Below are 24596 nucleotides of genomic sequence, written 5' to 3'. Positions count from 1 at the left end.
GCAGACAAAAAGGACTCTAACACATATTAAAAATTTCTCTCTTTTACAGAGACAGATCTTTGCCTAGTGAAAAGCTGGGGGATTTATTATTTATAAGCAGTATCTTTCTAAATTAAATACCTTTGACATTATATTAGTAAAATGTTTCTCTTTGTGCTTTTACTAACCCTGCCTTGCCTTCCCCAGTACTGTTGATAATGTTTGTAATACAAGAAATGTTACTTTTATCACAAAATTGCATCCACACATGTTGCTACAAAGCACATGCAGATATTGTGTTACTTCTAACTGGTGGGTAGTACTCTGGTTTGCATCCACTATGTTTTACACATCAATTCTCCCGATGATGGATAGATGGGGTTCCTCCCCATATGCTTGCCACCACTAATAATAATGTGATAAACATCCTCAAACTTGTTCCTGTACATAAATTATAGATGGTTATGTATGAAAGATTTTTATAAGGTTGATTTATTTTATTTTATGCACTTATTTTAGAGACAGGCTCTGGTACTGTCATTCAGGTTGGAGTGGAATGGCACAAATTTCTGCAAAGTTTCTGTTCAGCAGCAGAGTTCCGCATGTATCTCACTCTAGACTGCTTCCTTTCATTCTCTAATGAAAGCATCCGTCTACCTTCCCACTGCCAGTGTAGGAGAGTTCTAGGAGTCAAATGTCATTGCGAAGTGCAGGGAGTATCACGCTTTCTAGCAGAAAGTGACATTCTACTGCTGTTTTCATTTACACTTCTCTTATTGTTCATAAGATTTAATGTTTTACTAACATATTAGCTATTTGGATTCCCTCTTCTATAAATTGCCTCTTCATATATGTTTATATTTTGTTTAATTATTCTGCTGAGGTGCCTTTTTTATGTCAATTTGCAAAAATTCTTCACCTTGTCTGTCAATTTTCTGCACAATACACCCTGTCATCCATTCACTAACTTATTCAAGGATTCTTTATTGAACAGAAATCCTTTCTTTGGATATAAACAGGTCTCTCTCCCTTGCTCCTCCTCACACCTCCCCTTGTTTCTTTGTCTTCATCTTTCTCTGTGTCTCAAACTCTATCTCTTTCTGTCCTTATTTATTTATTTTTAGAGACAGAGTTTCACTTTATTGCCCTTGGTAGAGTGCTGTGGTGTCACAGCTCACAGCAACCTCCAACTCCTGGGCCTAGCGATTCTCTTGCCTTGGCCTCCTGAATAGCTGGGACTACAGGTGCCTGCCAGAACACCTAGCTATTTTTTGTTGCAGTTTGGCCGGGGCCAGGTTCGAACCCCCCACGCTTGGTATGTGGGGCCTGCATGCTACCCACTGAGCCACAGGTGCCACTCTTTCTTTCCTTGTTGTTTACGATGACAGCTCACTTAATAATTCTTCATGTGACACTATCTGGAAAGTATTATCTAACTACTTTCTAAATGTTTTTTTTTTTTTGTTTTGGCCGGGGCTGGGTTTGAACCCGCCACCTCCAGCATATGGGACTGGCACCCTACTCCTTGAGCCACGGGTGCAACCCTTTCTAAATGTTTTTACTCAAACGTTTAATTTTTCATTTTTTCCTATTATCTACCTTTTCTACTTTTAATGCTCATATCCTTATTGTGCCTACTGTTTATGTGGTACCAAGTCAAGAGCCAGTTTTTGTGAAATGTCTACTACTTCATCTGCCTCCTTTGTTGATTAATGGAGTTCTGCTTTATTATTCTTTCTCTGAAATGATTTTGTTAATTGCAAATCTTACACTCTCCCATATTTATTTTAGAGTAAGTTTACTATGACCTTTTAAAAAATTATACTAGAATTTTAATTTGTATTGCATTCACATTTTTGTAGGTTTTGGCTAAGTGGAAATCAGGGTATTCTTTTCCATTTCTTTTTTTTTTTTTTTTTTTTTTTGAGACAGAGCCTCAAGCTGTCACCCTGGGTAGAGTGCTGTGTCATCCCAACTCACAGCAATCTCCAACTCCTGGGCTCAAGCAATTCTCCTGTCTCTGCCTCCCAAGTAGCTGGGACCACAGACACCCACCACAACGCCTGGCTATTTTTTTTTTTTTTGTTGCCGTCATTGTTGTCTGGCAGGCCCCAGGCTGGATTCAACGGCCCGAGCTCAGGTGCATGTGCCTGGCGCCGCTTGAGCCACAGGCGCTGAGCCTCCATTTCTTTTTTATTAAAAGTTACCACCCAAACTTTTAGGTGTACAACTGTATCATATGTTTTTCTTCACTCAGGATTATAGTTAGTGTAATCTAGATTATCATAATATATAGGAAATAAAAAATTAAAAATATTTGTAGTTTATTTCACTATAAACATAGATACAAACATGTTGCACGAAATATCTACCTTCCGAATGTGAACTATGTTTTAAAAAATTATTATGTAAAGGAGTTACCCACTTATGGAAGAATACGAGAATACCTGTCACAATAATTCACTACATTAAAAGTAGAATTGCATCTATGTTAATGAAAGATAATATTCTATAGGCTTTTTTTTCTAATTTTCTTTATCAGGCTTGATATTGGGGTGATGCTGGCCTTATAAAATGAATTAGAAAGTGTTCCCTCTGCTTTTGTTTTCTGGCAGAGATGATAAATAATTGGCATCATTTCCTCCTTAAATGTTCAATAAAATTTGAAAGTGAAGTCATCCAGGATGTTCATTTCTTTTTTGGAAGAGTATTAATTATTGTTTTAATACCTTTAATCTACTCATATTCGATTCCTAAGTTTTGCCTATTTGTATCTTTCAAGAAATTAGGTCATTTCATCTGAATTACCAAATTTGGGAATTTAGAGTTGTTCATAGTATTCTTTATTATCTTTTAAATTAATGCCCATTATTTACAATATTGCTAATTTGTATCTTCATTCTTTTTTTGTTGTTAGTGTGACTTTTTCATGATATTATCTTTTCAGAGAAGCACAGGTTCACATCCCTGAGAAAGATTTTCAGTTTTTGTTTTTGTTGATTTTCTCCATTATGTTCCTGTTTTCTATTTCATTGATTTTGCCCCTAATTTTTACTATTTCTTTTCTTTGACTTGCTTTAGACTTAAACAACTCTGCTTCTTCTACATTTCTAAGGTAAAAGCTTATTGATTTTAGATATTTTTACTTAATGTATGTATTTAATCCTATAAATTCCCCTGTAAAGTTAGCTTTGAATATATCTCATGAATTTTCACAAATTGTATTTTCATTTTCATTTAGGTATGAATTTAAAAATATGTATGTCCTCTTGAGAACTCTTAACCCATGTTTTATTTAGAAGTCTGCTGTTTAATTCCTAATTATTTAGAAATATTTCACTTTCTGTTATTGATTTCTAGCTGAATTCCCTTATGGTCTGAGAATATATTTTGTGTAATTTCTGTGATGGTTGATTTTGTGTGTCAGCCTGTCTGAGCCAAGGGATTCCCAGATATGTTTCAGGCATGTCTTTTAGTGCAATTCTGAAAGACAGAATTATCTTTTGTGTTGGTGAATTGAGTAAAACAGATGACCATCCCCATTGTGAATAGGTATCATCTAAATCTCTCTCTCTCTGTCTTTTTCCATATCTAGAGAGATGATAGAAAGATAGAGAGATAGATCTCCCATTGGTTCTGCTTCTGTGGCGAACTCTGCCTAACACAGATTTTAGTGCCAAGAGTGGTTCTAGAGCAGTGGTTCTTGTAGGATAATATTTAGAAATAAACTTATCCTACATCAAGCACACAAAGTAAATTCAGTGTGAGTTTAAAATGACATGCTTTTCTTCCAGAGGCTTAAGTCGCTTGGACCCCCCTGGGTTACTCACAGAGTTAGGTTTTTTTGGAATTGTAAAAATTCCTTAGGCCTTTTCTCTGAAGCAGTACACCCCGTGAAGCCTGAGATCCAAGGGCATGCCGCCCTTCCTCAGAGATACGGGCCAGAGGGTTGACATATGTTAACAACATATTGTCAGAGGTCTATAGGTACTCTGCCCTGAAGGAAGGTCACAGTCGTTACTTCATACTGAGTAAACTGAGTGAATGCTTGAAGATATTCTTCTATTAACTCTGTTCCCCTATAGCTGTTTTTGTCTTTGTGCCCTGCTGGGAAAACTAGTCACTGTTTAGAGGAAGGGATTTACTACACTAGTGGTTACATTGATATGATAAATATTTCCTTTCAAGTTAAAATTCAGCTAATAGATAATGGATTAGGTGTGTACGTGACTGGAAGAGAATAAAACTTAAACTTGGAATAAAGAACTTTGCTATATGCCATCCCACGGTGTATAGTCTGTTTCTTGACTTAATAATTACAGGAGCGAGTTTACACCTACAGCAAAGCTGCTGCTCTTTCGCGTCTCGGTTCACGCAACAGTTCTCAACCTTCCTAATGCTGCGGCCCTTTAACACAATTCCTGTGGGTCACGACCCACAGGTTGAGAACCACTGTTCTAGAGGAACGTAATCTTAAGCATGCATCAAATTGTTTCTGGAGTTCCTGAAGTTGGTTCTTTAATCTGATTAATTTTAAAGGCACTAATGATTCTATATCCAGTAGTAAAGATCTGGCAATTGAGATACGCAAAATATCTGCAAAATATCTCCTAATCACCCATTTATGAGAAGCAAGGAGCTGGGAGACCTGGTATATGATACTTTGAAATGTATTTTTGGATAATATACTATTTGTTAACAAATAGAATAAGCTTGGCTAGTTGTTCCAATATTGCTGGACAAGGTGGTGGGAGAAAAGGTTGAGTTCAGGGTATCATATTTCATGTTCCAGGAACCATATATTAATAAGCAACCCAAGGGTTCCTCTAAGTGCCCTGAAGTAGACACTTATCTGCTATAGCCATGAAGTGAGATTGATAAAAATCAAATGCAAAATCAGAATAACATCCTGCACCAGGTTGCACACAGACATGCACATACACACAGGTTCTGCTGGTTCCCTTTCTCTGGAAAAACCTGACTGAACTAACGCAGAGCCTGTAACTTATTAATTATAATTATTTTCAGTTTCCTGAATACGAATTCCAATTTGAACCGGGCTCTGATGCTTGTTGTATGTTTTCAGACATTTTTTTCCTTTGCATTTTGCCAAGCTTTATAATTTCATTTTGAAGGCCAGATTGTATAAGATAGTAGGAATTGAGGTAAAGAGGCCGAGCTGTGTGAATTTATGTTAATCTGGCTATAAGTTGTCTGGTGCTAAAATTAGCTACAGGTGCAGGGACCAGAGGCTTCAGATTTTCTAGTGGTTTTGTTTTTCTCCCTACCCTTGACCTTGGGCGTCCCTCTCTCTTCCTCCTCAGAAAGGGCCCACAGCGTGCACTTCTTTCAGTGCCAATCCATTGTCGGAGCACTTTGAGAATGGTGGTTAAGATGTAAGGGAGGGATACAGGCACAATCTTATACAAAAGTCCTGGGATCCAATCTCAGTCTTGCAGCGTGTCCTGGGGTTGTGGTCTTCACAAGCGTCTCTTCAGTTGTACGGTTTCTCTCTTTTCAGGTGAAACAAGAAGGCTACAGGGAGCTTGAATGCGAGGAATAGTCCCTCCCCAGAACAGGATGATAATCAGGTAAATCTTTTCCTGTAGGGCAAGGGGTATCCAACCCATAGCCTGCCAGCTGCATGCAGCCAAAGATGACCGAACATAAAATCATAAATTAACTTAAAACACGATGAAACATTGTGTGTGTGTGTGTGTGTGTGTGTGTTTTGTTTGTTTGGGGGGTTTTGGTGTCTTGATTGCACTGTTCTTGAGCATGGACCATTTTATAGACCACACCGTCATGTCACACCTGCACTCTCGCTTTTTGTATCCATGTGTGGCTTCCAGTGTGTGGCCTTCCAAGCACAGACAAACTGACACCATCACAGGTTATATGCACTTGTGGTGACTTGGCAAGGCAGACATCATCTATAGTATCTCCACTTACCATTGCAACGTTGGGCATTGAATGTTATTTAGAAGTCAGTTGAGCACACTCTTATTTGATTATTTAGGTATGTCCACACCTCGGCAGCTACGCATCTCCCACCATGCTTTATAATCCACCCTCTGCCTCACTCTGCATCTGCAGGCGAGATGTGGGAGGGTACAAACCTTGCTTTCTATTTTCCTATAAGGTAATTTTAATAATGAAAGTAAACACATGTCTTTATCTATTATTACTATTTTAATCCAAATGTGTCAAAAGAAAATTTACAAAAAAAAGAAAAATTACAGTTGAAGGAAGATAGTTCAGTGAAAAGTAGACAGATGACTACTTTTTTGTAAAGGCAAATAGCAAAGCACTCTCCTTCATTCCAGGGAATTTTCACAGGTTTTCAAAAGCATTATATACAAAAACATGCTTCCAAACTTGATGTGTATGAAAAATTGTGTGAAAGGACAAAATAGCGGAAATAAAAAGAGTCTGCCTTATCAACAAAAAGAATTTTTTTCAACTTACAATTCAGATAGATACCATTGCAAAAACTAGCTATTTGTTAGCCTATTTAATAGTAAAAAAAAAAAAAATCAAAGCCGTTTACTGACGGTGAGTTTATTAAGCAATGTATGGAAAGTGCATCAGACATAATTTTCCCATGGAAAATGGGTGGGGGAGTATTTAAAAAATCAGTTTGTCTCATCAGAGTATAGCCAGGTAAATTGAAGAAATTGGAAAATCTATCAAAATAAGTTTGAAGCGTAAAGCTGCTAATCTTAAATTTTATGTTTTGGCAATGGATGACAGCACTGACGCTACAAATACAGCTCAACCTGCCGTTTTTACTACAAGCATTGATGACGAATATAGCGTCACCAAAGAAATGGCTTCTTGGCTCGGCGCCCATAGCCCAGTGGTTACAGCACCAGCCACATACACTGGAGCTGGCAGGTTCGAACCCTGCCTGATGCCTGCCAAACAATAATGACAACTACAACCAAAAAATAACTGGGCATTGTGGCAAGCACGTGTAGTCCCAGCTACTTGGGAGGCTGAGGCAAGAGAACTACTTAAGCCCAAGAGTTTGAGGTTGCTGTGAGCTGTGATGCCACATCACTCTACCTAGGGCAACATAGTGAAACTCTTGTCTCAAAAAACCAAACAAACAAATAAAAAGGCTTCTTTAGTGCTATTAAGACACAATTATATCAAGAGATTTACACAAGGCAGTAAACAATGTGTTAAAGCCACATCTCTGATAAGTTACTGATGGTGTCTCAATGGTAGGTAACAGAGAAGGACTTGTAAAATTAATAGAAGACAAAGCAATTGCCACCCAAAATTCATGATTGATGAAGTATCATTGCATAGTAGATCAAGAAAATTTATGAGCAAAAGCTTTAAAAATGGATAATGGAATGCAAATCATTGTCAAGACCGGGAATTTCCTAAGGGCCAAGGAATTGAATCACTGCCAACTCCAGGAATTCCTTAAAAGTATTGAATAGGATGGCTAAGTGGAGACCAAATATTGAAAAGAGTTTATGACTTGCAACATGTTATCAAGTCATTCATGGTATCGAAAACCAAATTTGTGCCAGAACTTGATGATGAAAACTGGCTTACAGATTTAGTTAGCATTTTTAGTTGATTTAACCAATCATTTAAATGAGTTAAACATGCATCTTCAAAGGGAAAACCAATTTGTCAATACAATGTTTCAAACCATAACAGCATTCCAAATGAAACTGAAATTACTGCAAACTCAAATTAAGGCAAACAATTTTATGCATTCCAAAGCATTGGCTAAACATGGTCCTATGAACAGCAAAAAATAGGTAGCCTTGCATATTCAATACAAGAATTTGAAAACGGATTCTTTAATATTTCTGGAAAAATAATGAATGTGGCAGTGCATTTGTGACTCCATTTTCAGTCAAAATAAATACGTTACTTGCCAATTTTCAAGTGGAATGCATATAGGTAAAATCTGACATTCAACTTATAGAAAAATTTAATCATATCTTTTGCTGGACTGTCATAAGTCCTGTCTTCCCAGGACAAATATCCCTCACTTCACAAATACACCTCATTCGTGTCATCATTTTTTTTTTGCAGCAGATACATTTGTGAGCAACTATTTTCAAGAATGAAGCTCATTAAGATTAAAATTAGAGCAAAAGTATCTGATGAGCCCCTTGAGAACTCACTGAGAATTGCAATTACTTCCATCAAACCAGATACTGATGTATTAGTTTCTCAAATATCTCACGAGTTTTATATTGCCCACATTTTTTTATTTTTATAATTTAAAAACTTTAAAAATCAAACATGTTTTATTACTTAGATATTTAAATTTTCTACATTAGTAATCACAAACTTGGGACCATCTCAATGATTTTAAAAGACTCTCTGAATGGACTGCTGCATAATTCAGATTATTATGTGAGGACTTTTTGCTTATCCATGGTGGTGGCTATCATGAGAATTGTGCATGGACCTTTTTCTTGCTCATCAGCTTTCATTAGTGTTTGTGTATTTGATGTGTGGCACAGAAAATGTTTCTTCTTCCAATGTCTCCCAGAGAAACCATGGGGTTGGACACCCCTGCTCTGGGGGCATGACCTTGTTGAAGATGTCCCACCGCTGTTGGGAACATAAGGGATCTTTCCTGACATTTTAATATAAGCGCTGCTGGTTCTCTAGAAGTTAAAACCAAAAAAATGTGATCTCCTTCAAGACTGTGGTCTCTGGGAGCCTCTCACTCTCTTGCTGGTCTACACTCAGTCTGTAGCAATGAATCAAATTTACCATTAAAGAGTCCCTATAAGCTAAGGCTCCAGTGTCCTCCGCTCCAGGGAAACTGATCTCAGCTCTGACTCTCTGGGTTTGCCTCCTCCTCCTGAGTTTGGAGTTTGCCCTCCAAGTCCTAGTCCCCAAATTAAAAGACACAGGTCATTAGATTGTCCAGATTCTTCTTGTTTTCGGAATGAGATTGACAGCTTCCGCACGTTGTACATGCTGGAGCTGAAGCTGGATGTCTTCTTTATGATTCTTACTTTTATTCTCCCTGTTCTACCAGCTGCTGTGAAAGATGTATATGATTTTTCAGGTGAAAATTTTGATCCATGTATTTTTCTGTAGTGCTGTCAAATGTTCAATGCATTGCTGAGGCTGTATTCTGAGTTATGTTCACTGTCATCTATTTCTTTTTTAACAGTGTATTATATCAGTCTTTACCTCTTATGATATTTTTGCTTTTTGTTTTTTTTTCTCTCATGATATTTTTGGTTCTCAATTTTATTTTGACAGACTGTAAGATTTTTTAACACATTGAACCCCCTTCATGTTGGCCCGTTACACCACTTTTAGTTTTATGCATTTTTTGTACTTTTTAATGTACAATTTTAATGTATAATTTAATCTGACAAATATAGCCTTAAATAGATTTTACTTATTTACTAGATGCCATAATAGAATTTATTTCTGTCATCATCTTTTAAATATTTTCTCATTCGTTCTTTTTCTTTCATTAGCAAGTCGAGCTTCTTTGTCTTGATTTAAAAAGTTACACATGTTGCGTTTTTTGGTTGGTTGGAGAAGCTTTATTGAGACATAATTCACATGCCATATAACTTATCCATTTGAAGACACCTTATTTTTACCTATAAGTGCTGATCCTAACTTAAAATGCACTGATCAATTTCTAAAGCCATGAAAAGGCATTTTGAGATTAAACAAGTCTGAGTTCTAATTTTAAGGACACTTAATATCCATGTTTTCCTACCATAAAAAATTGATCAGCTTTTTCATTAAAACAACAAGAAATTATAATAATAAGCACTCTTTATTTGAAAATAATTGATATTGTGACTATACCCATCTTTCAAGGATAATTCTGCCCACAACTCTCAGGAGCAATGATGCAATCTATAACCACAAGAGGACCAGCCTCTCACGTTAAGATTTCAACTGCCACACAAGAAATACACATACAAGGTATTAATTCCAATCTCATATGCGAGAGAAAGAAAGAAAACATGAGATTTGACTTGAGAGATCTGGGGGCAGTTGTATCAGATGTATGTTAAATTATTGAACTTAGAAAACAGCAATAATTTCTAGGATTATTGAAAAAATTACATTAACATATGTAAACACCTTAAAAGAATATGTAAAAGTAGTTATTTTCCTTTACTTTTGGAAATTATCTTGTATCAGATTATAAAATCAATAGATGTTCATTATGTAAAAAGAATATACAGAAGTCTATAAAACAGGACATTTCATTTCTAAGTTCATTGTATTGTAGTATTGCTACTACTCCGTTTATCAATATCTTATACTAAAATCAAAATAGGACACAAGAATTTTATCTCCTCTTATATAAGTATATTTTATCATAAGCATCTTTTTATGTCATTAAAAAACATTAAAGTATATCTTATAATCCACATACTTTTCTATCATTGGATACAAAGTATTTTCTTACAATTTACTTAACACTGAATTTTTTTTATAATTATACACAATTATTATAATTCATCAACTTTACTCATACTTCTTATAGTCTGACTTTTTAAGATGTATTTCTAAAGTTTACATCATTTTGTAATAGTATATAACTATTTTATATAACTTAAAATGCCAAATGACTTTCTAAAAATATATATTAGTTTAGACTCCTGTCAACAGAATATTGTAGTGTTTTCCATGCCGTATTCTCACCAAAATTTTAAATAAATTTTTGGTAATTAGAAAGGCTGTAAGTAGTAAATTTATAGAGATAATAATTATTATTCCAGGCCAGGGGTGATGACTCACACCTGTAATATTAGCACTCTGGGAGGCCGAGGCAGATGGATTGCTTGAGCTCATGAGTGCAAGACCAGACTGAGCAAAAGCAAGACCCTATCTCTAGTAAAAATAGAAAACATGAAGCAAGAGGATCATTTGAGTGCAAGAGTTAAAAGTTGTTGTGAGCTATGACACCACTGTACTCTACCCAGGGCAACAGCTTGAAACTCTGTCTCAAAAAAAAAAAGTTATTACTCCAAATTTTACTAAATGAGAACATTTGATATTTCCTTTTTCTGAATTTAAGTTTTATTGCTGATTTATCTATTGTTGACTCTTTTTCTTATCGAATTTACTTGATTCCTTAAATGTTAATCTCAGTGTTTGTGTATTTAATGTGTGGCCCAAGATAACTCTTCCTCCAGTGTGGCCCAGAGAAGCTAAAAGGTTGGACACTCCTGCTCTGGGGAGTAGGACTGACTTCGTTGTGGTCATTGATTAAATTTATAATGATTAAGTCATGTTTGATTTTACAATTACAAGAAATACAAGATACAAGATAACAAACGTTACTGGTATAGATTGAGTATTATATTTTTAAAACATTTTTTCTTGCCTTAAAACATGCATACATTTTTGGCACCCTCTGTATTAAGTTTTTGTGTATTCTTGATATGTTTAAAATGTACATATTATGAAAAATAGGTATGCTATAATCATAATTATTTTGTATTGATTTAATGACAAGTGCCTTATAACATTTTCTAATGTCTGATGAAGCTTGTGCATTATTTTACTAGCTTTTTGTAATCCTATTTCTTCTTGGAAATCTATTCTTAGTACATAGGATTTAATATGCAGTAATTTTATCCAATTCATCCAATATCACATATTTTGTAATTACTGTGTTAATTTAGTGGGACTGCTGTAACAAATTACCACAAACTTGGTGGCTTAACACAAAAGAAATTTGTTCTCTTACAGTTCTGGAGGCCAGAATTTCAAAATCAAGTTATTGGTGGGGTTGTTTTCTTTGGGAGGCTCTGAGGGACCATCCCATTCCAGGACTCTGTCCTAGATTTTGATGGTGTTAGCTATCTTTGACTTGGCTTATAGAAGCATCATTCTAATCTCCAATCTATTTTTACCTTTCCTGGACTTTACCCCTAAATCTCGTGTGTGTGTGTGTGTGTGTGTGAAATCTCCCTCTCCTTCTTCTTATCACAACTTGAGTCACTGGATTATGAACCATCCAAAATCTAGGATAATCTTTAATTTAATTGCATCTGCAAAGGCCTTATATCCAAATATGTTACATTGACACATACCAGGAATTAGAATTTGAACGTATATTTTTGGTGGGCATCATTCAACCCATTATAAGTGCATTCATTTAAATGATAATGTTATGTTCATTTAAAAAATGATTTAAACAAATTGCAATTGGCCTATCAAAAAATACAATATAGCCCTATTCAAATGATTTTATAGCTTGGTAAGTTTTTATCATTTTCTTTATATAAGTCAGATATCTATGCTGTTAACTTTGGTCTTGATATCTTTTTTTTTCACTTTTTATTGTTGTATGTCACACTTAAAATTTACTACTTAATCATTTTTAAGTATATAGTTTGGTCGTGTTAAGTAACTCTTTGTTGTTTTTTTAAAGGAAGATTTTGTTTCCTATTTATATGTAATTATCACCCTCAAAATAACTTTTTTTTTTTAAATCATAGCTGTATACATTAATGCAATCATGGGGTACAATGTGCTGGTTTTATATACAATTTGAAATATTTTCATCAAACTAGTTAACACAGCCTTCACAGCATTTTCTTAGTTATTGTGTTAAGACATTTATATTCTATATTTAGTAAATTTCACATGTATCCTTGTAAGATTCACCATAGGTGTGGTCCCACCAATCACCCTCCCTCTGACCATCCTGCCCCTCCCCGCCCTCTCCCCCTTCCCCATATTCATGGGCTACAATTGGGTTATAGCTTTCATATGAAAGCTATAAATTGGTTTCATAGTAGGGCTGAGTACATTGGATACTTTTTCTTCCATTCTTGAGATACTTTACTTAGAAGAATATGTTCCAGCTTCATCCATGTAAATATGAAAGAGGTTAAAGTCTCCATTTTTTTAAGGCTGCATAATATTCCATGGTGTACATATACCACAATTTATTAATCCGGTCCTAGGTTGATGGGCTCTTGGGCTTCTTCCATGACTTAGCAATTATGAATTGGGCTGCAATAAACATTTTGGTACAAATATCTTTGTTATAATGTGATTTTTGGTCTTCTGGATATATACCTAGTAGAGAAATTGTAGGATCAAATGGTAGGTCTATTTTTAAATCCCTAAGTGTTCTCCAAACATCTTTCCAAAAGGAATATACTAGTTTGCATTTCCATCAGCAGTGTAGAAATGTTCCATTTTCTCCACATTCACGCCAACTCAAAATAACTTTTAATGTTTGATTTTTTTAATGTTTTCATATTGATCTTATGTTATGGGTTGAATTGTGACCCCTCCCCAAATTTATATGTTGAAATGATGTTGAATTAAAATTAGATATTGGGGTTGGGGGTGGAGCAAGATGGCAGACTAAAAACAGATTCTTTGCAACTGGGTGTGATGAGATTGCAGAAAGAGTCCAGCCACCCCTGGCTTGTGGGCTGTACCCGGCAACATCCCTTCAGGAACACAGGGAGGTAGCAGGAGACTTCAGGACTCTAAGAGGACAAACGTAGTGGAGAAGTGGTGTTTGCAATAGGTCGGAGGTCGGCCAGCAGTGGAAGTTGTGGTGGCAACAGCTACAACAGGGGCCACAGTTTGCAGACAAGGAAGGCCTTCCCTGCAGGTTCTGTGTTTTTTTTTTTCTCCCCAGGGAAAAACCTCAGGCAAGTGAGCAAGTGACTTTGAACAGTGCCCAGAGGACAGGACTGAACTACCAGGGTGGAAAAGAGGTTTCATTTTTTGGCTACAGGTGGGCACAGCCATTGTGGGAGAGCTGCCTTGTAGGCTCATCCCTCAAGGTCCTAGAGCAAGGCTGGTTCTGGTGCCTGAGAAATGGGCAGCCACTTCTGGAGAGATCTGAGTGACAGGTGCTTTCCTGGAAAGCCATTGTTTAGCCAAAGGACACGGTTTAGAAAGGTTGAGGTTTGTTTATTAAGCATGCTGAGGAGAGGTTCAGTCTCCCAACCCTGAAGGGTTTGAGGGCAAAGAAGTCAGCAGAGGCTTCCAGTCTCCATCTTACATAGATGTACTATAATTTGTAATTATCGTCTCATACCCCATACCCTATTACCCAGGCTATATATATATATTTTTTGTTTATTTTAAGAAAATTTTTTCTACTTCCCCCCCTACATTTTTCCTTTTTATCTTTGTTTTCCCATGTAAATATAATTCTTCATTGTTGCCTTCTTCATTTTTGCTAGTTTTTCTGCCCCTATTATTTGTTTTCTTCCCAATTTTATTCCTCAGGTTTTTTTTCTTGTTTTCGTTGGATTTGTAGTATTTTTGTTTTTCTTCTATGTTTAGTGGAGGTGGGGTTCTGAGTAGCAAAGAGCTGCACATGTCAAGGGACCAACCAAACCCAGCCCCCCAGAGGTTGGGATTTGTGAGTGTTGGTCTAAGGACCCTGCTATACACCACTATTACTCCTGCCTTTCCCTTTTGGTTCCTCTCTTCTTTTTGTCAGAATTCCCTTTTGCTTCCCCCCTTTCATTTCTCTTTTCTCTTTTTTATCTTTTATGCCTTCTTGCTCTTCACTCTTTTCTTTGTTTTAGTCCTTCATCAAAAGGACACTTCAACACCTTAGGGCAGAGGCATGGTAACTTAAAGAGCAAGAGGAAGTTAAAGAAAAAAGTAGGACAAGGAAACAGACAAAAAGAAAACATTTCTGGGGAAGAAACAAAAGAGAAATTCTGGCATCATAAAAAGCCAGAACAGAGAAACCCCCTGAAGGGATCATGGTGTAGCTACTGCAGAAGATTCCACCTATAAAGACATATTAGAAATGACATAAGGGGAATTTAAAACATGTACGCTAAAAACAATGAAGGAAATTGCTGAGAAAGTGGAAAATAACCAACAGGAAATCCAAACCAGAATCACATGAGAGATGAATGACATGAAGACTATAGAAAGAATATAGTAGAGCTAAAGGCACTAAAACAGTCAATCAGGGAACTCAAAGATGCAGTAGAAAGAATCAATAACGAATTTGACCATACAGAAGAAAGGATCTCAGAGATAGAAGATAAAGCTCTTGAACTAACTCAGGCAGTTAAAGAGACATAAAAAAAGAGAGAGAAAGCAGAACATTCACTGACAGAATTAGGGGCCTTCATGAAGTGTTCAAACATATGAGTTATACGTATCCCAGAAAGGGAAGAAGAAGGCCCCAGAGAAATGGAAGCCCTACTAGAGGATATCATAAATGAAAATTCCCCACATATCACCAAAGACTATGACACACTCCTTTCAGAGGGATATCAGACCCCAGGCCATCTCAATGCAAGTAGAGCTTTTCCAAGACTCATTGTCATGAACCTGTCCCAAGTCAAGATGAAAGAGAAGATTCTACAAAGTGCCAGGAGTAAACTCCAGTTGTCCTATAGGGGCAAATCCATCAGGGTGACTGCAGACTTCTCTAATGAAACATTTCAAGCCAAAAGACAATGGTCATCTACCTTTCACCTACTTAAAAAAAATAATAATTTTCAGCCCAGAATTCTATGCCTTGCTAAGCTAAGCTTTAAAATTTATGTAAAAATCAAATCATTTATTGATGTTGAAACATTGAGGAAAGTTGCCACAACAAGATCAGCTCTACAGGAAATGCTTAGACCTATTCTATACACTGACTATCACAAGGGACCACCAGCAAAGTAAACACCCAGAAACTGAAGGACAAAAGCTAGCTTCCACAATGATGCAAAGGATAAAACTAAGCAATGGACTTTCACAAAATAAGAGGAATAGAACGCTGCCACACTTAACAATTCTCTCAATAAAAATTCTTTTGTCATAAGGACATTTATATCAGACTGTTTATTGCAGCTCAATTTACAATCACCAAAATGTGGAAACAACCTAAATGCACACCAACCCAGGAATAGATTATCAAGTTGTGGTATATGTATACCATGGAATACTATTCAGCCATTAAAAAGACAGAGACTTTACATCTTTTATATTAACCTAGATGGAGGTAGAACACATTCTTCTTAGCAAAGCTTCACAAGAATGGAGAAGCAAAGATCCAATGTACTCAATTCTAATGTGAAGGCAGTAGATGATCTAATACAAGTGGAATGTAGGGGAATGAGGGATCAGGTAGGAGGGAGTGGGATGGGGGTTACCTCTTAGGGATGGGACACAATTATAAGAGGGACTTTACCTAACAACTGCAATCAGTGTAACCTAATTCTTTGTACCCTCAGTGAATTCTAAACAATAAAAATGAAAAATATATATATGCAAAGTAAAATATCTTCATAAAAAATTAGATTAGTATAAATTCATGTTCATATTAATGTATACACATAGATAAATTGGTGTATGGATACACTGGTCTGTATATGAAGTCAGGTACATATGTTCTATGTCTGTTTATTGCAACAACAGCAGTGACATTCCAGTACTAATGAGCACACCCAGTGCTCAGAGCTCCTGGGAGAAACAGACTACTTTGAGCTTTGGAAAAAAACACAAGATGAACTTGTGTTTTGTAGTGCCAGAAAAGAAGTGTTTAATTAAAAGTGGAGGTGGAGAGACATGTTGAAGGGGCTCAGGATCTAACCTGAGAAAGCTCTCAGGGATTAAAGCAGGAAAGATTTAAGCAACAAAATACATAAAGCTGAATTAAAACTCAAAGAAAAAAACGAAATTTCCATGAGTAGATACCAATATAAATAAATGATTGTTCAAATAAATAGGCAGTGGAGAAAGAACAATTGTCTCTTATAGACAATTTCAAAATAATATATAAAAACTATTTTTAAAAAGTTACAATGAGAAGACCAGTTATAATTGCCCTAGCCAAGTTCCACTAATGAGTGCTAAAATTACAGGGAAAACTTTAAAGAGAAACAAAATGGTCCCCTAGCCCCGTAGTATGGCCCCAAATTATTTATTAGTTATTGTGATCATTTTATTACATGTCTACAAACTCTTTGACATTCTTTCCCCTGGAGATTAAATTCCCTCCCCTTGAGTGTAAACTGGATTTAGGGACAGATTTCTAATGAACAAATTATTGAAAAGGAAAAAAATTACTGTGGACAAACTAGAAACACACGACCTTACCCAACAATGTCAGTGATAAATCATGTGGACATTGTGACCCTCCTGATGAGACTGTGATGAGAATGACAATTTAGGTCTATGACATTCTTCCTAAAAATCAGTGAGTCCAGTCTAATCACGAGAGCACATCAGATAAACCAAAACAAATGACTGGTACTCCTTAAAAGTATCAAGGTCTTGTAAGACAGAGAAACAGTCACAGATTAGAGGCTAAGATTAAGAAAGCATCACAGATTAGGAGAATATTTAGTACATGACGACTAAATGCAGTGCAGTATTCTGGTTTGGATTCTGGAGTAGGAACAGGACACATATTGAAAAAATGATAAAATCCAAATAAAGACTTTGATTTAGTTAATAGTATTGTGACAAAGCAAATTTTTGGTTTTAATAAACACAGCACAGTTATGTATAATGTTAATATTACAGGAATCTGGGGGAAAGGTATACCTAAACTCTCTGTTCTATCTTTGCAACTTTTGGTAAGTATAAAATTATTTCAAAATATATTATTTTTTTAAATTGAGTGTCCAAAGAGATACTACGGAAATGAATAAAATGGAGGGAAGGAAGGAAAGGAGAGATGGAGAAGAATGCAAGAATGCAATATTAAAGTCAGATTAATTATATAGTTAAATGCTCAGAGGAAAAAAGAAAATTATGCAATAAAACACCATTATGTAGGGGGAATGTAAAATGCACTTAAGCCTCTGCATAAAACCACATAGCAACTAAAAATACGATTGTTGCAGTTCATGCGAATACAGGTAGAGTGTGATAAGTCATCTGTTGGTCACTCAGTAGAAGTGAGAATTTATTTTCCAAAAATAGATGAGGATTCAAAGAAGAAGCAGATGGCAGAACCAAACTGTTTTTCCTCAGGCAGTTTCACGGATGTCAAAGCATTTTCTAGTTGTCTATGTGCATCTTTTTGAAAACACCTGCACTGGTACTAGAGGCATCTGTGATCAACAGCAAGGGTGGTATAAGGTCCTTACAATTTACCGTGAGTTGGCACCACCTGAGGGTTTCAGGGGATCTCTGACCTTTGTTCTTCCAGTCCAATTAGCATTACTCAAATCTTGCCCCATTTGAAATAGCTGACATGTTTTATTTTCCTATTGAAGCTACCAGCTACAGAGATTTTCACAAATATAAAATTTCACACAGATTTAAAAAGAAGCACCTCTTTCAGAATTGTTAGATCTAAACAAAAAAAAAAAAAAAAGAAAAGGAAATAGATAAAATGAATGAAAGTATTAAAAAATTCAATTTAATGGGTCCATAAAGAATTTATATACCTTGAAATCATATTTCTGGGCCAGGTGTGGTGGCTCATGCCTATAATTCCAGCATTTTGGGATGCCCAGGCAGATGGATCACCTGAGCTCAAGAGTTTGAGACCAGCCTGATCTAGAACAAGACCCATCTTGAAAAATAGCCAGGCATTGTGTGGGCACCTATAGTCCTAGCTGCTTGGGAGACTGAGGCAAGAGAATTGCTTGAGCCCAAGAGTTTGAGGTTGCTGGGAGCTGTGACACCACAGCACTCTACCAAGGGTGACATAGTGAGACTTGGTCTCAATAAAAAAAAAAAGAAAGAAAGAAATTATATTTCTGGAAGCACATAAAACTATCCATCTTACAATCTATGAAAGATATATTAACAAATACTTAAAAGTCGATATTTCATAACTATAATATCTGATCATAATAAAACAATGTTAAAAATAAATGATAAAAACATAACCCTCCAAAATATAAACTACTAAGAAAATAAAGTACTTTCACTACAATAACTTTTGGCTGAAAGTGTAAATTAAATCTTGAATCACAAAATCTCTAAAAAAAAATGTGAAAGATAATGTTATACCAAATTTAAAGGATGTGGAACAACTTTACTCAGAAAATAATAAAGACATAAACACCTCCAGAAGAAAGGAAATCAACACTGAACTCAGGGAAAGGGGAGACAAGCTAAACAAACCACTGAAACATAGTGATAACAGTAGTGATGTACAACAAACATAAAACCTAAAGCTAATCAAGGAGAAACAAACAAACAAAAAAATGTAGGAATGATGAGCAAATCTGAAAGCTTACCTTTAAAATATAAGTTTAAATAAAATAGGTAAAATTTTTATGAGAATGAGACAAAGGGAGAAAAGAATTAGAAGTTTAAGAACACAGAGAATGGCCAAAGACACATTAGACCATTAAATGATTATTTTAAAACTTCTTTTATTTAGCAATAAATTTTATTGCTTTTACACTGAATGGAATTTTTCTCCCCATTTAAAGATAAGATTGGTCCCTCATTTATTTCTTCTAGTTTTTAAAGTAATTGTGTGTGTGGTCACGTGTGTTTCTGACTCTTAGACAAGTTGAAATACATCTTCATATATAGGCAGTGGAGAATGTTTTTTGTGGACCCAAATCCATTCTCTCACTGTGTTGTAATGGAGTCATAGCAGTCACGTAGCTGTTCAACTCCAGTTGAACATTTTCAAGTCTGCAACAAGCTTTGTCCCCGTGACTAAGTCATCACCAGAGGAAGATGGGTGGAAACATGGAAGTAGCATGTATCACATCCAGATTTCCTGCACCTGTAGGTACCCATCACCCCATGCTGAGGTTTCTTTCCATGACCTTCAACCAGTTGTATGACCACAACATCCCAGGAAATGCACAATGGAAAATTAGGCCCCTGGTTGTTTAACCATAGATATTTGTTGTTTTTAAATATTCTTTTTTTGTTGTTGTGATGGGGGGCAATTTGTTACAGTAATTTACTCCTGACTCCAGCTACTATGCTTTATAAAGTTAACTGACATTTTTCCAAAATAGCCAAAACAACTGTATAAATCAAATGTCCTTCTTTTGATTTCCCAGATTTGATATATAAAGATCTTATATATTCTAATGGCTTTTTCTGAATCATCTACGCTACTCTGATATGTCTCATTTACTTTTGTTTGCTTAAGCACAAGGAAAATATCTGCTCAAAGAATCTGAAAATCTTAGAGCTTAGTGGCCATTAAGTTTGTTGCTTCCCAATGTTAAAAAAAAATAATGTTCCATAAACGGAAATAGATTTTTTTTCTAAAAATGAAGAGTAAAATCAAAGAGTATCCATGGTTAATAAATTTGGGGAACCCTGTATACTCTTTTCTCTCATGAAGATTTTTAGAATGTATTAAAATATAAAAATTTGTGAATTCCTATAGCAACTAAGAATTTCTCAAGTGTTATGTGTAATCATTATATTCATTTTAAATGGGACACACCCTTCAAAGACTTGACAAGGACTGATGTCCTACCAAACACTATGAGGCATAAATAAGACGTATGTGCTGCCCATACAGTAATTTTCATTTTATGTCTAATTCTGACTCAAAGTCGTCTAGTAACAAGGCACTCCATGGAATTTTGCTTTTCATTACTGGATTATTCTAACTGCTGGAAGTGTCTTTAAAATGGGCTATAAAATATAAATACAAGTTCACTGGAAAATTATATAAATTCTCACATAAGAACGATCTCCCTTGGATAGTTAATGGGAAACATGCTCGTTTCTGAAGGCAGAGAGTGGGCACCAAAATGGAGATAAATTATCAAAACTCCACAGAATAGGTGGCTTGAGATGCTCAGTCACATGAAGATCTGAAAATTTATGGATCCTGAATCTATTCTCACATGACCCCCTGGCAGTGGCAATGAGTAGCCCTCACTTGCTCGGGAACTAGACTGTCTGTGTGTGTGGACTTTCTCTGTCTGCTGTTATTCCCTCATCCCAGACCCAGGGGTCTTTCCTTTTCATCTCACTTTGTAATTCCTTTTTTCTCCAATCCTAAAAATTATTTGTACTCTTAGAAGTGAGGCATTTTGTCCTAATCATTCAATCTCTTTAGGCTGTGCCTCCCTAGAAGCTTTAGATCTTGACACTCCAAAACCTAAACTTTTAAAGTCCAGAAGCTTTTGCTCAAAATTGTTTTCCATAGTTTTCAAAACATCATTTGAAGCCTCAAAACAGAGCACTTGCTATTCTATTTTTTTCTCTTTATTCTCTCTCCCCCCTCTTCTGGCAGATAATATCAAATACACTAAATGCTGTCTGAGTAGAAGAAAGGTCACACCATAATCAGAAGGTGGGTGTGTGGGGATTCTGCTGATGAGTATATCAAAATATTGAATAACCTCACACATCTTTTACATAACTTTTACAATAACAACTCATAAACATGACTTCTGAAGTAACAAAAAAATTTACGCCATTTCTCTCATTGCTACCTTGTTTTTGTAATTAAAAGCAGCTAGCCTGTCATACCAAGATAGCTTTCCCCCAGATAATACATTCTTTCAATTATTCTTGATAAGTGGTAATTTCCACATTCTTTGTTACTTTTCTGATTTCTTCCTTCTAGGCCTAATCCAAGCATTGCGTGTACATTCTTAAAATATACAATCCCATAGATCCCGTGTTCAGCAAAAGTATAGACTTTCCTATAGAAGTACAGGAGAGTAATTATTTCACCCCACCTAACTTCTCAAAAATTACTATATTATTATTATTATTTTTTTTTTTTTTTTTTTTTTTTTTTGTAGAGACAGAGTCTCACTTTATGGCCCTCGGTAGAGTGCCATGGCCTCACACAGCTCACAGCAACCTCCAACTCTTGGGCTTAAGCGATTCTCTTGCCTCAGCCTCCCGAGCAGCTGGGACTACAGGCGCCCGCCACAACGCCCGGCTAAAAAATTACTATATTATTAAAATAGGTTTGACAAAATTTGATATTTTTCTTTGGATATGCCATATTACTTTCAGGCAGTTTTCTTTTAAAATACACAGACTGTCATAGCACATATAACACAAAGTTTCATTAATTATTTTTTATACTACAGGTAGCACTATTTTTGTTTTACATTTCAGAATATTAGGGGGTATCTGTGTTTGTTTAATAATTTACTATGGAAATATTTTCTTTCTTTTTTTTACTTTTTGGAAACACAGAAACCTTAGTACTTGTGAGAGTAAGTATGCTGATATGAGAGTGTATTCATGTTCCATTATGACCATAACAAAACTCCTTAGCCTTAGGTAGCTTAAAACGAAGCAAATGTATTACTTTATAGTTCTATAGGTCAATGTGCAACATGAGTCTTTGTGGACTAAGATCAAGATGGGAGCAGGGCTGTGTTTCAACTGGGGGCTCTATGGGATAACCTCATTCCTGGCTTACTGGATGATTGGCGGAATTTAGTTTCTTTCCTTTGTAGAAGCCGGGTCTGCACTTCCTTGCTAGCTGGGAGCTACTGGCCAGAGAGCAGCCTGCAGAGGCTGCCAGCACGCCTTGGCTCAGGGACCCCTTCCCTCATCCTCAGAGATGATCATGGTGGCTTGAGTTCCTCTAACTCTTCAAGTCTGTCCTGCCCCTCTTCAATCATCACATTGCTCTAAAGAACTCTTTAATTCTTTAATTTAGACACTCTTCACTCTACACCCACTTCATTAAATTTTGCTTAACCAAAGGAATTTTATCAAATATTTGAGAGGTGATGATTAGAGACTAACATTTTTTATTTTTTAAAAAGACACATTTGAGTTAATTGGAAACTAAAAAATGTCAACAATAGTAGACTTGCTGTTGAGTAGTGAGAAGACCATGTTGACGGCAACCGAGAAAAGAGTCAGCACAATCATCCAAGCTAACCCACCTGCCCTCACCAGGAATGTTTTTAATGATTATTTTTTCAAATAAAAGAATTCTTGACAATGCTCCCAAGTAAAATGTAATTGTTTTCCAATAATAGGACCTGTTCATGAAAAAGAATTCTCACTCCTTACCAATCACATTTAACTCATCAATAGAAATTAAGAGACTGTTTAAAAAGTCACCCAACAATAAAAAGTTATACACATAACACAGACATGAGCATACACATAAAGCAATTCATTTAAACCTCGATGGAAATAGTCCCCTTTTATTCTCTGTCAATGCAGAGATGTGAAAGTTACCTGTATTATTAGCCAGATCAATATTTTATTTCCCCTTTTATCTATGGTTATCAAATTAAGTAGGTGAATGGAGTTCAAGAAACTGCATTATACCCAATAGAAAAAAAAAAAACGAAAGAGGTGTGGAATGGGGTGGGTGGGCAGAAAAGGATTATATAAAAATTACGGTTCTCTGTGTTTCTGACTGCTGATCACAGGCAGAATGCGTCTAGAGGGAGGTCTAACTTGTGAAACTAGCCAGGTGGAAAATGACTAGTTTTATTAAAAATAGCAGTAATGGAAAAGCATCTACCTACTGTCAAATACACATTAATACAACTATAAACTGTGAGCGTGGGTCTGACGCTGTATCCATCAAGAGGCTGGGAACTGTGTCATGTTCTGTTCAAACAGTCACATAGCACTAAGTATTAAAAAGCAAACAAAGTAGTCTTTGCTTCTTATATCCCCATTTTAGGCCTTTATTGTCATCATGTGAAGGTTATGAAAGGGAATTGAAAAGCTATAAGATGGTTGTCCAGAAAAGAAGACTCTGATCAGATGGAAATTTAGGATCTGGAAAACTGTCATCCACATAACCCAGGGAATATTCTGAAGTCACAGAGGAGGCAGCAATCTCTGGCTCATGTATAATATTACCGTCCAGTCAGTAAATCTCTAAGAGTTCATGGATGGTAGAGAATAATGACACTGGTATGGAACACCAGAATAGTCTCTAAAATTTAGGGAATGTTAGAATTTTCTGTATTAGTGGCTTCTGTTAAAATATAAAAATAAAGAACTATATCTCAGGTCCTGACTCTGGTATTTTTAATTCTATTACTTCTATTCTGATACCTTTGCTCATATCATACCAACTTATAGGTGCTTTGGAATGATGTTACCACTGTTTGACACTCATTCATCACCATGATTTTGCTGTGATCTCTCTGATTATCTCTTTCTGAAGTTTCAGGCTCAATTTTGTTCAAGATCTAGGTCAAAGCTGACCTTTGTCTATAAAACCATGATTTTCAATTAAGCCTTTATCTTTTTCTTTTAGGAGATGCAAAAGGTTGATGCCAAATGGTAACTTGAGTTAATTGATTTTGTCTTTGGGGAACACTATAATGAGAAGGCTTATGAAGGTTCAATGTTGGAGAGTGCTTTGATTGAGGAAAATATTTTTTGCTCAGCATGAAGAGTCATATGGCATGTATTTGCTTTCCTTGTGTTGTATCTCCTATAGAGCCTCCACTGAAATAATGTAATATTAGCATAGCTAACAAGATGCTTTCAGGCCTATCTGCCCATTCTGAAGGCATTGCTACCCGGGGGCAGAAGAACATAAAATAAGCAATGCTAATAAGTAGAGGGTTTAGGAGCAATATAGCTATTGCATTACCACTGAAAATTCTCTTCCCAAGCCAATTATTTTTCAAGATAATAAGTATAATAATGGTTTACTTTTAAAACCACTCATTCTATCCCCACAATTACCAAATCCAACTCCCCTTTGTATTCTTCCAAAATCCTACCATCCTTATCACTAA

Source organism: Nycticebus coucang, chromosome 24 (genome assembly GCF_027406575.1).
Source record: "Nycticebus coucang isolate mNycCou1 chromosome 24, mNycCou1.pri, whole genome shotgun sequence".
Lineage (NCBI taxonomy): Eukaryota > Metazoa > Chordata > Mammalia > Primates > Lorisidae > Nycticebus > Nycticebus coucang.
Note: the sequence above shows the minus strand (reverse complement) of the source record.